Source organism: Gopherus flavomarginatus, chromosome 1 (assembly GCF_025201925.1).
Source record: "Gopherus flavomarginatus isolate rGopFla2 chromosome 1, rGopFla2.mat.asm, whole genome shotgun sequence".
Lineage (NCBI taxonomy): Eukaryota > Metazoa > Chordata > Testudines > Testudinidae > Gopherus > Gopherus flavomarginatus.
Genome location: NC_066617.1, coordinates 308,149,295 through 308,160,727, shown reverse-complemented (window position 1 = coordinate 308,160,727; position 11,433 = coordinate 308,149,295). Strand labels below are relative to the sequence as shown.

Genomic DNA, 11,433 nt, shown 5'->3' with positions numbered 1-11,433 from the left:
CTGTGTGTCTCTGTGTGTTTATATAATCATAGCCCCTGTCACAAAGTGCTCTACAATGTCATTATCTGTGTCTTGTACAGCTTTAAGAATACTCATACTGTTCAACAAAGAGTAGATAGTAATATTTAGTTGTCAAGGCTAATACCCCACTCTGGCACTTTGAGTGCAGAAGTTGGAGGCCTGCAAGGATTTAAAAAATTAATACTTGCCACTCCAGACTCGTATTAAACCCCGCCTCCCCTCAAGGTTACAGCTTTTCTCTGACCTTGGTTTGGTAAACGCTGCCACTATCTGAGTGAAAAACTGCCTCTTGCAAATCCTGGAAAAATTCACTTCTCGGCTTTTCCACCCCTCCCTCAGGGAAGCTGAGAAGAAAATAAACAAAAGAGAAACCCAGCTGTTGCCACCAGCAAATTGAAAAACGTATGCGCAGACCTTTTAAGACACAAAAACCAATCAAGTTCTTAAAAAAGGTAAATTTTTATTAAAAACAAAAAGAAAGAAAAAATGCATCTGGAACTTAGGCTTTTGCTAAAATGTGTTTAAAAAATAATAATAATAAAAAAAAAATCCAAAAAATTAAGCGTCCAAAATAGCTTTCTTGGGGGTTGAGCTTAAAGGTTACAAGAAACAAAAGCATCTGGGGTTAGCACAAAGGAATCCATAAGCCTTACAGAAAACAAAAGAAATAAACCTAATTGCGTCTATCTAAACATTCCCCATCCCAATGAATTCTTCTAGGTATGGATGATGAATTTTCATATCTGGTACAAACTTTACACGGCATTTCAGCAGTCCCTCCCCCCAGCCCGTCTCTTCATCCCAGAGAGAACAACAGAGAGATAAAAGGAAAGGTTTTTTTCCCCATTTTAAAAAGTTCTAACCTTCTCATTGGCTCTTTTGATCAGGTGTTTACCTGGGGGACTTTTTAACTCTTTACAGGTAAAGCAAGCAGCCACCAAGAGGGATTTTATAGCTGACTGGCTGGCTGGCTGGCTGTCCATAAAAGGGAGGCCCCCCCTACCATTTATTACATTAGTTTAATCACATAGATAGCACATTGAAAATTGAGAATTTTGAAAGCCATATTTTTCCTTTGATATACATACATGTTCAGAGAAAAACAGTATAGAACTATCACGGTTCAAGCAACTGCACCTGAATCCCCCCCTCCCCCCATGGTCCACCGTGGGCACCTAGTCTAAGGCTTCTGGCTCCTCAGGCATCACTTTTCTTGGGCAGAGAGACACGGCTCCTTCCTGACTGGGATATTTCCAGGCTGCACAGTTCCCTGCCTACACTGAGTTCCCCAGCAAGTCAGACCGCCTAAACAGGCCTGCCTCCAGCTCCCCTCAGAGAATATAAACAGTGTAATTGCTAGAAGTTACCACATAGCCCTTTATAAGCAAGCATATTTATTCTTAAGGTGAAACCATTACGGATAGAACATACTAAAAACAATAAAAGAATATACATGCCTGCTTATAAACTTATCAGAAATCAACCTAATTCCAACAAGGACTCTGGTAGGATTCAGTCCTTCAAACTCCATCAGGGTGTTTTTCTGTCATTCCAAGTTCTTAACAGCACTTAGTTCAGAACAAGAACATCCATTAATCCATGAGTCATTCTTTTCTACAGTTTAGGTCTAAAGGTCCCCTCCTCAGGTTGAAACTTCAAAAGGCTGAGTTCTTGCATAACCAGAGGAGGTATATTTGCATACACATCCACCTGGGAAACCCATCTCATTTTGTCCCATAAATTCATTCTTGTCTGGCACAGTAACACTTCCTAGGGCTACATGCCATTCCACAATAATACATAAACTTTACATTTTTAATAAAATGGACTCCAAAGCTACTTACACTTAATTCATTAGGATTTTTCAAGGATATTGCAGGAAATTGCCGTAGCTGTCACCAAAACGTAGTAAGATGTAATTGTATATTTTATGTATCCCCAACTATTGTGTTCTAAAGAGCAGCCTGTTAGGTAATGCAATTACTGTAAAGACAGAAACATTTTTGAATTTTATATTAATATTTCTTTAGTGTTTTACATTTTTTATAAGGTTACATTAAAATGTTTTACATTTATAAAGGCTAATTAATTTATTAGGTTTCATTCAGTCAACAAGTAGCACAGAAAGACACATCTAATATCCACTATGTAAATTATTCCAACTCTTCTTTGTTCATTGTTTTGCAAACATAACAAACTTTAATGCACCTGTTTGATTTTTTTTTTCTCACAACTTCAATCAACAGCACCAGTGACTTTTCTGTTCTCTGCTGTTAGGTAAAAAGCATGAAACATTATATGTTCATTTCCTTAGCATTTGACAAATAAAGTGCTTTCTTACAAAGTGAATGCCTTTCAGTCACTTTCTAAAATGTGGTTTTAAATAGCCAGTAGTGCATGTTGCACTAACTCTGCATTTCAGTTTGTTACAAAGATTATTTGGCCTTTGCTCTTGCTAGCTGAGGTGGGGCTGGGTGATTCAGGTTGTTCTCTTTTCCCTTCTTACCTGCAGATTTGCATGTTTGACCTAACAGAGTAATTGGGCCCACAGCAACATGGGCGTGCCTCCCTGAGAAACACTTAGTTTCATGTATGACTCATAAGCTGAAGCACAGACACCACTTCCCCAATCTACAGTAGCCATTTTAACTGCATAAAACTGCTGGATTTCTTTTTACTTTCAGGCTCTTGGGACTATGCAAACACCTTAAAACAAATTAAGGTAACTTTTCTGTCTTGCTGTGGTACAGTATCTAAATAGGAGTGATAATTCTAATAGCAAAGTAGGTGTACCTGTTGAAAAAACATGGCTGTATGTTCTTTACCTCTGTTAATGTATGAACTCAGTCACATGCTTGACTGCACTTAACTACCAGGGGAAAACAAAGAATGCCAGTTCTTGTAAGTTTTTGGCCTTGAGGGCAGAGCATCTTTTAAAAACTAAAAATCTTTTGTACACCAGAAATTCCTCAGATGTATCATGAGAGTGAGACTGAAAAAAAAGAAAACTTCCTGTTATAGTTTAGTAAATACCGTCAGTTCTGTTGCACTTTACGTAAACATGGTTATTTAGTATTTAAGTGCTGTGTTAACTAGTGTTTTTTTGGGGTTTTTTTTTTTGCTGTGTGTTTTTCAAAATGTTAAGTGGACTATATTGTTTCTATGTTCCTGAAAACAATACATGTGAAATAAGCCTTAAAAATCGACAATGTTTTAAGTGTTTTCGCATTTCATTTCATGTATGCTTATTCTTAAAATGTGTTAATATTTAATACTTTAGATGTGCTGCTGGTTTGATTGCTTTAAACATGGCTCAGTTGATTGTAGGATATATTAGTCTTTTCTAAAGTTGGGTACACGTTTCTGTTGATCTGTTTGTCGTGTAGTAGAGATTTCTGAAAGATATTTGGGCAAAGTATTAATTAATAGCACTACAGACTCTGGTTGCATTTGCTTTGTTATACTTGCTAAGGTTTGATTCTGAGCTGCTGTAAACATGGTGGATTTGTAATACAAAGAATTGATGGCCTGAAAGTCTGTTTCTACTGAAATATCCCATAAAAACCCACTGTCACACTGTATAATTTAAAATGGAACAAGAGTTTAATTTCTTTCATAGAATAAAAATGGATATATAGTTATCCTTCTCCATACTTCTGGTCCTCAGAGCTTAAGATTTTGTATGTGACAATGAGAAAGGCATAGTGTAAAAGGGACTAGGTTTCGTGCCATTTGTACAAGAAAGGTTGTGAGGAAATACGCAGTGTTCAAAGGCTGTTTTTAAATGTTCAGTAGGGAAAAATACACTTGCTACTAAAATAAGTGTAACTCACGACTGCGTGCATGTGCACTCTCTCTCACGCACACACGCTCATACTTCAAAATTGTGTTAAGTATGTTCCTGGTCCTGTAGTTCCTATTTGAACACAATTAATTTTGATTTCAGTTGGAATCTTGTCTGAATGAGAACAGGGGCCTTCAACTCTTGTATTTTAATTTTTCAATTAAAAACAAAACTCACTTAAATATAAAGTTGAATTTCTTCTAAATTGAAAATCTAACTCACTAAAGGAATGAAACTATTTGTAATGTTGTACATAGGGGATACTTTTCAGTGTCATTTACTGTTCACTATAAAATAATACCTACCTCACAGAGTAGAGTGTTGTAGAGTCTTGCTTAATATAGTAATCATCTACAGTGGAGGAAGAGGAGAAATTATTAGGGTAATAGTGCACGCTCTGGGTGCGACAGCCTTTTGCTTTTAGTCATCTGCAGTGTTTGCCAATAGCTACCTTGTGCATTCTGGCATGTCTTCTTTTTCTTCTTATCTCTTAATTTTAGGTTTCATTTTTAAACACTTTTTAAATCCCAGGTGTTTCAAGAGGGTATGCAATGTATACTTCCCCTGAGAAAAATTATCTTTAGTAGAAGGATAAGATAAGTACTAGGGAACAGATTGAAAAAAACATTTTGAATGTGTTGTGGAAGATTTTTGTTTGTTTAAAAAAATATTTACGATTTGTTGGACTATTTGAATTCCTTTTCTCTCCTCCTACTTCCCCATGAGCGCTGATGTCCTTTTAGGTGTAGTTTTGGTCTATGGTATCCACCTTAAACTCACTGTCTAGTGTTAAACTTGAACTAACAGAGGGGACCCTGGCTTCTCTCCATTCCCTCTCCTCCTTTATTTATCTTGCAAGATAGCTGGAGGTCTTTAAAGAGTTAATCTTATAAGGTTGAATTAGCAGTCTCAAAACAGCTCCCAAATTGCTGGATGCTTCTGTAGTGCTGTTGTAGGGTAAGCAGCTGTTGCTAGTTTTTTTTTCTTTCGTGTAGCTCTTTAAGGAGAAATCTCTTTTCATCCTATAGGCAAAGCTGTTGTGTCCAGGCTCTTGGATACCATGGTGAGGGTGTGGTACAGAAACCTGAAAAGAACAGAACCAGATGCTATAACTAAACTAGACCGAGTTGAGAAACTAGTTCAGGGCTCCCAATTGCTCCTTTTAAAGATTAACTTCAAAGACCTCCCACTGAGAAGCAGAAATAGCTGGACTGGAAGAGGAAAGGTGGTGGTTAAAAGCTCTGACTGATTTTTCTAGCTGAAGTGTGGGTGTGGTATGAGATGTGTCTCAAAAAAAGTAAAGATGATTTTTCTATACATCCATTAGACCTAATAAGTGCAATGCTTTCACTGGAATTTTTTTTATTGACAAGGTCCAAGTTCTGATTGCTGGGAATTTGATGCATGTTGGTGACAACATCCTATAGGCCAACCACCCAGTCAGAAACACAAGGCTTTGGACAATGTGTACTTGCCTCTGATGTCTGTGGAAACTGTTAGTTCAGTGGTGCATTACTCTTCTCAGGCTTCTTGGGATGAAAAATTACTTCATTCCTGTCTGGAATAGCTGAATTTGTATGTGTAGAGATAAAGTAGAGCCGAATCAGGTGAACTGATCCAAATGCCTTTTGAAAGTGTTTGTATCAAAAATGTGGGATTTCCCTTTATACCAGAGGGAGGACTTTGCTCTCCAAAGTAGCTTTCACTTTTTGATCGTTAAGTAAAGGTTTCTAGGCTTTCTTTTGGCAACTTTCATTGATAATTTTAATACTGTACTTTCTCGTGAATTTTGTTGGATATGAAAAGAGCAGAGACTTCCTTTCTGAGAGGTGATTAAATACAGGGGAGGGGGAATAGATGTACAGTCTTGTTTGTGACCCACTCTGTAAGCAGCATGATTTTCCTAAAAGTTTAAACTTACACTTTACTCATTACACTTATGCTTTTGATACCATTGATATCTTTTAGAGCTAACTTGCTTTGTTAAATCTGACTGTGTCTGGGGAGGAATATTTAAATATTTGCTCTTAAGAGACTATATGCACTGAAATTTCAAGTATTTTACTTATCAGTAGTCCACAGCTGTAGTGTAAAATCCTCTAGATACTCTTGCTCTCCTGACATAAAGGGACTAATCTGTTAAAATAATGTATTCTTTAATATCATTCTGTCTGAGGGCCTGTCCTAAGGCAAAGCTACCAACTGTGCTCAATCTTTGTGCTGATGGGATCCCGTTAGATGAAGACTAAAGTTTCTGCATTCTTACCCTAATGTTTGTTAGGATTTAACTACCCAATAGCCAACTTCAGTGATGATAGGAATTGTATAGCTAACCGTCAGTACATTTAATTGAGAATTTGTCCTTAAAGAGATCAACTCATGTCATATAGGACTTCATACTGGACTAGAATTCTAATCTGAAAACTGCATTCATTTTGCTAGCCTCAAAATGAGCCTTCAAAGTCCTCAAGTTTTTCTGTAAAATTCTTCCTTACCTTGGAAAAATATGGCTGTTATCTTCACTTACTAGGAATAGAAATGCCAGACCTATAGGTTGACAATTTGGAAGGAATGCTTTCAGATGGCTTGAATAGTATTTTTTCTGTGTTTCTATATTTTGAGACATAAGTCTAAATTACTTTTAAAAACCTTGTTTAACCAGGAGTCAGCTGAGCATCTGATCTTAATTAGCAGGGGTAATTTTTTTGCATCCTTAATCCCTTTACCTGTTTTATACCTGTTCAGCAAGTGAACTAATCACTGTCATGACTTCATTTGAGGACTCTTTTCCTATTTGTCTAATTTACCTAATGATAAGTAGTGAGATGACTACCAAGTTGCATGGACCTCAGTGAAGCCTTTAGGATGGGGAGAAAGGAGTGAGAGTTTGAGTGATTCAAACTGCTCTTGACCGTTTCAAGGAAATCGGTAAGGATGTTACATGTATTTTGTGATTTATACATATTATTTCATCACTAAAAGTTTTGTCTCTAGATCTCCCCAATGTTCTTAATTGTCTGCTTGACAGATAAATCTCTTTGTTATATGAATATTTAAGGAAAAATACTTTTCACTCTCTTTTTAAAAAATAGTTAACGTTGTGATTTGAAAACACTTTGTCTATGTCTGTCTCACTGTTCCCCTGCCTAGTTATCTTTTTATTTGTGTGGGTCTTTCACACTGCAACAAGGGAAAGAAATGTTTAAAAACATAGTAAAATGGGAAAACATAATTACTGCTTATGCTAACCAGGAATGGTGTATATCAGAAAATGCTGATAGTGTCATTTTAAATTTTCTATTAAGTTTTCCCTACTTGTGGACATTATATGTGGAAAATTTGATGCTCTGGAGTTAACATCTATAATCTTTCAAGGATGTGCTAGCATGATTTATTGTAATCTGGGTGCAGCAGGCCATCTCTCCAACACAAAGTGGCTCCTCTTTAAAAAATAAGCTTGAAAATAGTGCCTTTTAAGTCACTAAGAGTCTCACATATGCATTTGAGGGGAAAATACTGCCTAAAGCTTTCAGTGAAGCCTGTTCTCTTGTCTAATCTCATGCTACCTGTGTATTTGCTGGTCATGAAAAGATTTTCTACATTGCTCCTATGAACTCTTTACTTGTAACTATAAAGTATAGGCTGTTTAACTCTTGAGAGACCCAGGGTGGATGAGGTATATCTTTTATTCAACCAACTTCTGTTGGTAAAAGAGACAAGCTTTTGAGCTACACCGAGCTCTTTTCTGTGTAGCTCAGCAGAAGTTTGGTTCAATAAAAGGCAATACCTCATCCACCTTGTCTCTCTCATATCCTGGGATCAACGTGGCTACAATACTGGAAACAACTATGTTGTATTGTCCATTTAGACATGTAGTGCGGCCGGTAATGTTCAATGTTCATCTGATTAGCTGGAAAGAGAAAAATAGTTAATTTTGCCAAAATTTGCAAGCTGTCCTATGAAAAGAGTGGTCAGTTAATACAAATTGTGAGAATTCACACTATGGACTCTTAGAGGCCTTGAAGCAGCACACAAACTACTGATAATTCTGAGAACCTACGCAGGATCTTGTATGATGCACATTTTGGGGTGCATCACTTTCCAACTCATGTTGTTGACTAAATGAATGCTATTCTTTTTTCTTTAAATGTATATGTTTTTCAAAAGGAGAAAATAAGGAACTATAGACTATAGTACCATATATCGCAGGGGTAGCCGGGTTAGTCTGTATCCAAAAAAACAACAAGGAGTCCGGTAGGGTGACCAGATGTCCTGATTTTATAGGGACAGTCTTGATATTTGGGGCTTTGTCTTATATAGGTCCCTATTACTCCCCACCCCGTCGTGATTTTTGACACTTGCTGTCTGGTCACCCTAGAATCCGGTGGCACCTTAAAGACTAACGTCAAATAAATCTGTTAGTCTTTAAGATGCCACCAGACTCCTCGGTTTTTTTATAGAACCATAGAAGCTTATGTATCACGTGTGTGGTGTTGGTTTTTTTTCCTGCCTGTTTGGATATACAAACGAAAATGATACTTTTTTTTATCGAGAGGCAACTCCATGACACTGTTTGTTTGTTTGAATATAAGAGAATGCTTATGAAGTTCTCACTAATGCTAACCTATATCTATCCAAAAAGTGTATTTAATCTGGTTAGCAGCGAAAGCCAACATCGACATAAGTATGTTTTTAAAAATCCAGATACCAAGAAGTAAAATTTGAGTTTGTCTAACATAGCCATAATTTAGGAAGCAGCTAATTAATAACACATTTAAAATGTAAAACCGTTCATAGAACATTCTAGCTAGCAAGAAAAATCCTTATTGTTATAATTTCCCCTAAATATTTACTTCTAGAAGATGTGTGTTTGCTACTGTAACTGTCTTCCTCTAAAATCAAGTGCTAATATATTGGATTAAATACAAGCAAAGTGGATTTTTAATAATATGCTCTGATTAGATTGTATTTAATATAATTATAGCAATAGTGGGTTGGAATTAATTTCTCTTACACTTTCCAATGTTGAGGCTGTCAAATGACAAAATAAGAGTCCAAACTTGTAAGTGCTCAGATAAAATAGGGGAATCTGAGGTTTGAAGGAGAGATTTAGTAATACACCTCTGCCCTGATATAACGCTGTACTCATGAGCTAAAAGATCTTACTACTTAATAGGTGAAACCGCGTTATACTGAACTTGCTTTGATCCGCCGGTGTGCACAGTCCTTCCCCCCCCGAGCTCTGTTTTTACCACGTTATATCCGAATTCATGTTATATCGGGGTAGAGGTGTATAAGGTTGTGTGATGACAGAGAGTATTTGTTTAACAATGTATTGCTTATATTCTGACGCCTGCTTGTATCTCAGATCCCTATAGTGTGGACAAGATTATGCCATCATTATGTTAATATGGTCATGTTAAAAAATAGGTGACTCCATGGGGGGAGAAACCACTAAGGTAATAACTAGATTGTTGTTATTTGTATTAACATAGTGCCTTATTGTATTATTGATGCCTCCGTCATGACTAGTGCCCCATTATATGAGGCACTGTACAAACACAGAATGAAAAGACAGTCTCTGCCTGATTAGGGAATAGCCATTTCACTCTTTGAGAACAGTCCATGGAATCATCACTATGGATAGGCTACCATGCTTGTGAAACTACTGCACTGGTTCCATATATATTGTACTAGATTTCAGTAAAATATGAATGGAAATCTTCATGAGTCAGGAAATGTGAAGACTCTGTATTTGTTGCTGCAGACAAGTACCTGTAGAAAATTTGGGACTGAAAAACAGAGAACTGAATTAAATCCAATGTGCATTCTACTGAGACATTTGCCAGCTTGCTTTCAGTATATTCTTCTAAGGCAGTGTTTCCCAAACTTGGGATAACACTTATTTAGGGAAAGCCCCTGGCGGGCGGGGCTGGTTTGTTTACCTGCCGCTTCCACAGGTCCAGCCGATCGTGGCTCCCACTGTTGTCAGTTTGCTTCTGCAGGCCAGTGGAGGCTGCTAGAAGGAGTGGCCAGTATGTCCCTCTGCCCACGCCACTTCCAGCAGCTCCTGTTGGCCTGCAGCAATGAACTGCGGCCAGTGGAAGCCGCAGTTGGCCGGACTTGTGGAAGCGGCAGGTGAACAAACTGGCCCGGGCCACCAGGGACTTTCCGTAAACAAGTGGCATCCCAAGTTTGGGAAACACTGTTCTAAGATCTAACATAGTCTAGAATATATACAGAACTCAGTTTGTAATGTCTATCCAAAATACATTTGGTATTTATATTTATGGACTGGAAGGGTAATAACACTAGATGCAGGTTCTATCCAGACTATTCCACACATCTTTTTATCTGAATCCTGCTGTTAAATTCTCACGCTGTCCCAGCCACAGGTCTCCCTATGGTCCGGTCTAAAAGCAGGCCTTGTCTACACTACATAAATTTCGCTCATATAGCTAGAGCGGCAGACCTTCCCAGTATAGATGCAATTTTCACTGGCATAAAAGTGCTTTTTCTTGGTATAGCTTACACTAGTTCCCCAAGAAACACAAATGATACTGTCAAAAGCACTTTTAGGCCAGCAGAAATGCATCTACGCTAGGACTTATACTTGCATAGCTATATCACTAAGGTGTGTGTTTTGTTGTGGGGGTTTTAACTGACATAATTATGATGAAATAAGTTTTAAGTTTAGACTAGGCTTGTTTGCACCAGTTTAACTGAAGCTATGATATAAGCTGATTTAATTAAACTGTTACAGCTTTGTTCATGGACACTCTGTTCAGATCAGGGGTTCTTAACCTTTTTTTGAATCACACCCCCATTTTTTTTTCTAAATTGGAACCACCTTCACCCTTTTACAAAATGGGACTTTTCAACGTAATCTAGAAGGAACTGGGGCCATTAATACTCTGATTCCAGTAAGGACTGGGTTAAATAAACATGATAATAGAAAACTTGGGAGGGTAATGGCTTTTTTGGTGGGGGAAGCAGGTGCAAACCAAGTCCTAAAAGTACAGAAACAACAACAAAAAATTTTTTTTTGAGGAGTATGGGAAGGAGACATAAGAACAAGGTATGGGTTGCTATCACTTTTTAAAATGTTTACTTTTTGCTACAATAAAAGCATACTGGTTATTCCCATCTGCTAAGGCAGTGTATTCAAGTGAATTGATGACCTTTGCACTCAATCTGAAGAGAGAAATGAGTGAAGCAGACGTTAGGGGAGCTTAAGCCTCTTAAAATTTCTTCTAACTGAAAAGAAAGGTAGAGAAACTGTAAAGAATGTTTTATCGTTACTAAGATGAAAAATATAAGAACTAAAAAGAATTTTAAAAGTTGATTGCTGGTGATTGCCTGCACAAATTATGTGATAAAAATATTAACTCATTGCACTGTACTGCCTCTTAGTGCAAACAGAATGGTTAGTAATTGTGATCTGCTTGTTAAGAAAACATTCTTTGAAAAAAACCTCCTTGTTTATCTAGAAAATGTCTTGTTCAGTATGTTTGTTAAAGGAACACTGTTGGGTTAAAAATAATAATTGTTACCTATTAAAACAGATT

At 37.2% G+C, this 11,433-nt stretch overlaps 1 protein-coding gene and 1 long non-coding RNA gene across 3 annotated transcripts in view; one reads left to right on the top strand and one right to left on the bottom strand.

Moving 5' to 3' along the window:
• Positions 1-262: 262 nt before the first annotated feature.
• Positions 263-2,565, bottom strand: LOC127050867 (uncharacterized). The gene is made up of 3 exons (XR_007774322.1): positions 2,528-2,565; positions 1,866-2,004; positions 263-365 (listed from the first exon to the last, which is right to left on the bottom strand). It is a non-coding gene; the product is annotated as an uncharacterized LOC127050867 (long non-coding RNA).
• Positions 2,566-2,625: 60 nt separating this feature from the next.
• ELF1 (E74 like ETS transcription factor 1) overlaps positions 2,626-11,433 on the top strand; it is a 116,822-nt gene continuing 108,014 nt past the window's right edge. For both annotated transcript variants that reach the window (XM_050948725.1, XM_050948714.1), the window contains exon 1: positions 2,626-2,743. The gene's annotated coding sequence lies outside the window, so the exon portion shown is untranslated. The remainder of the gene's footprint in view (positions 2,744-11,433) is intronic.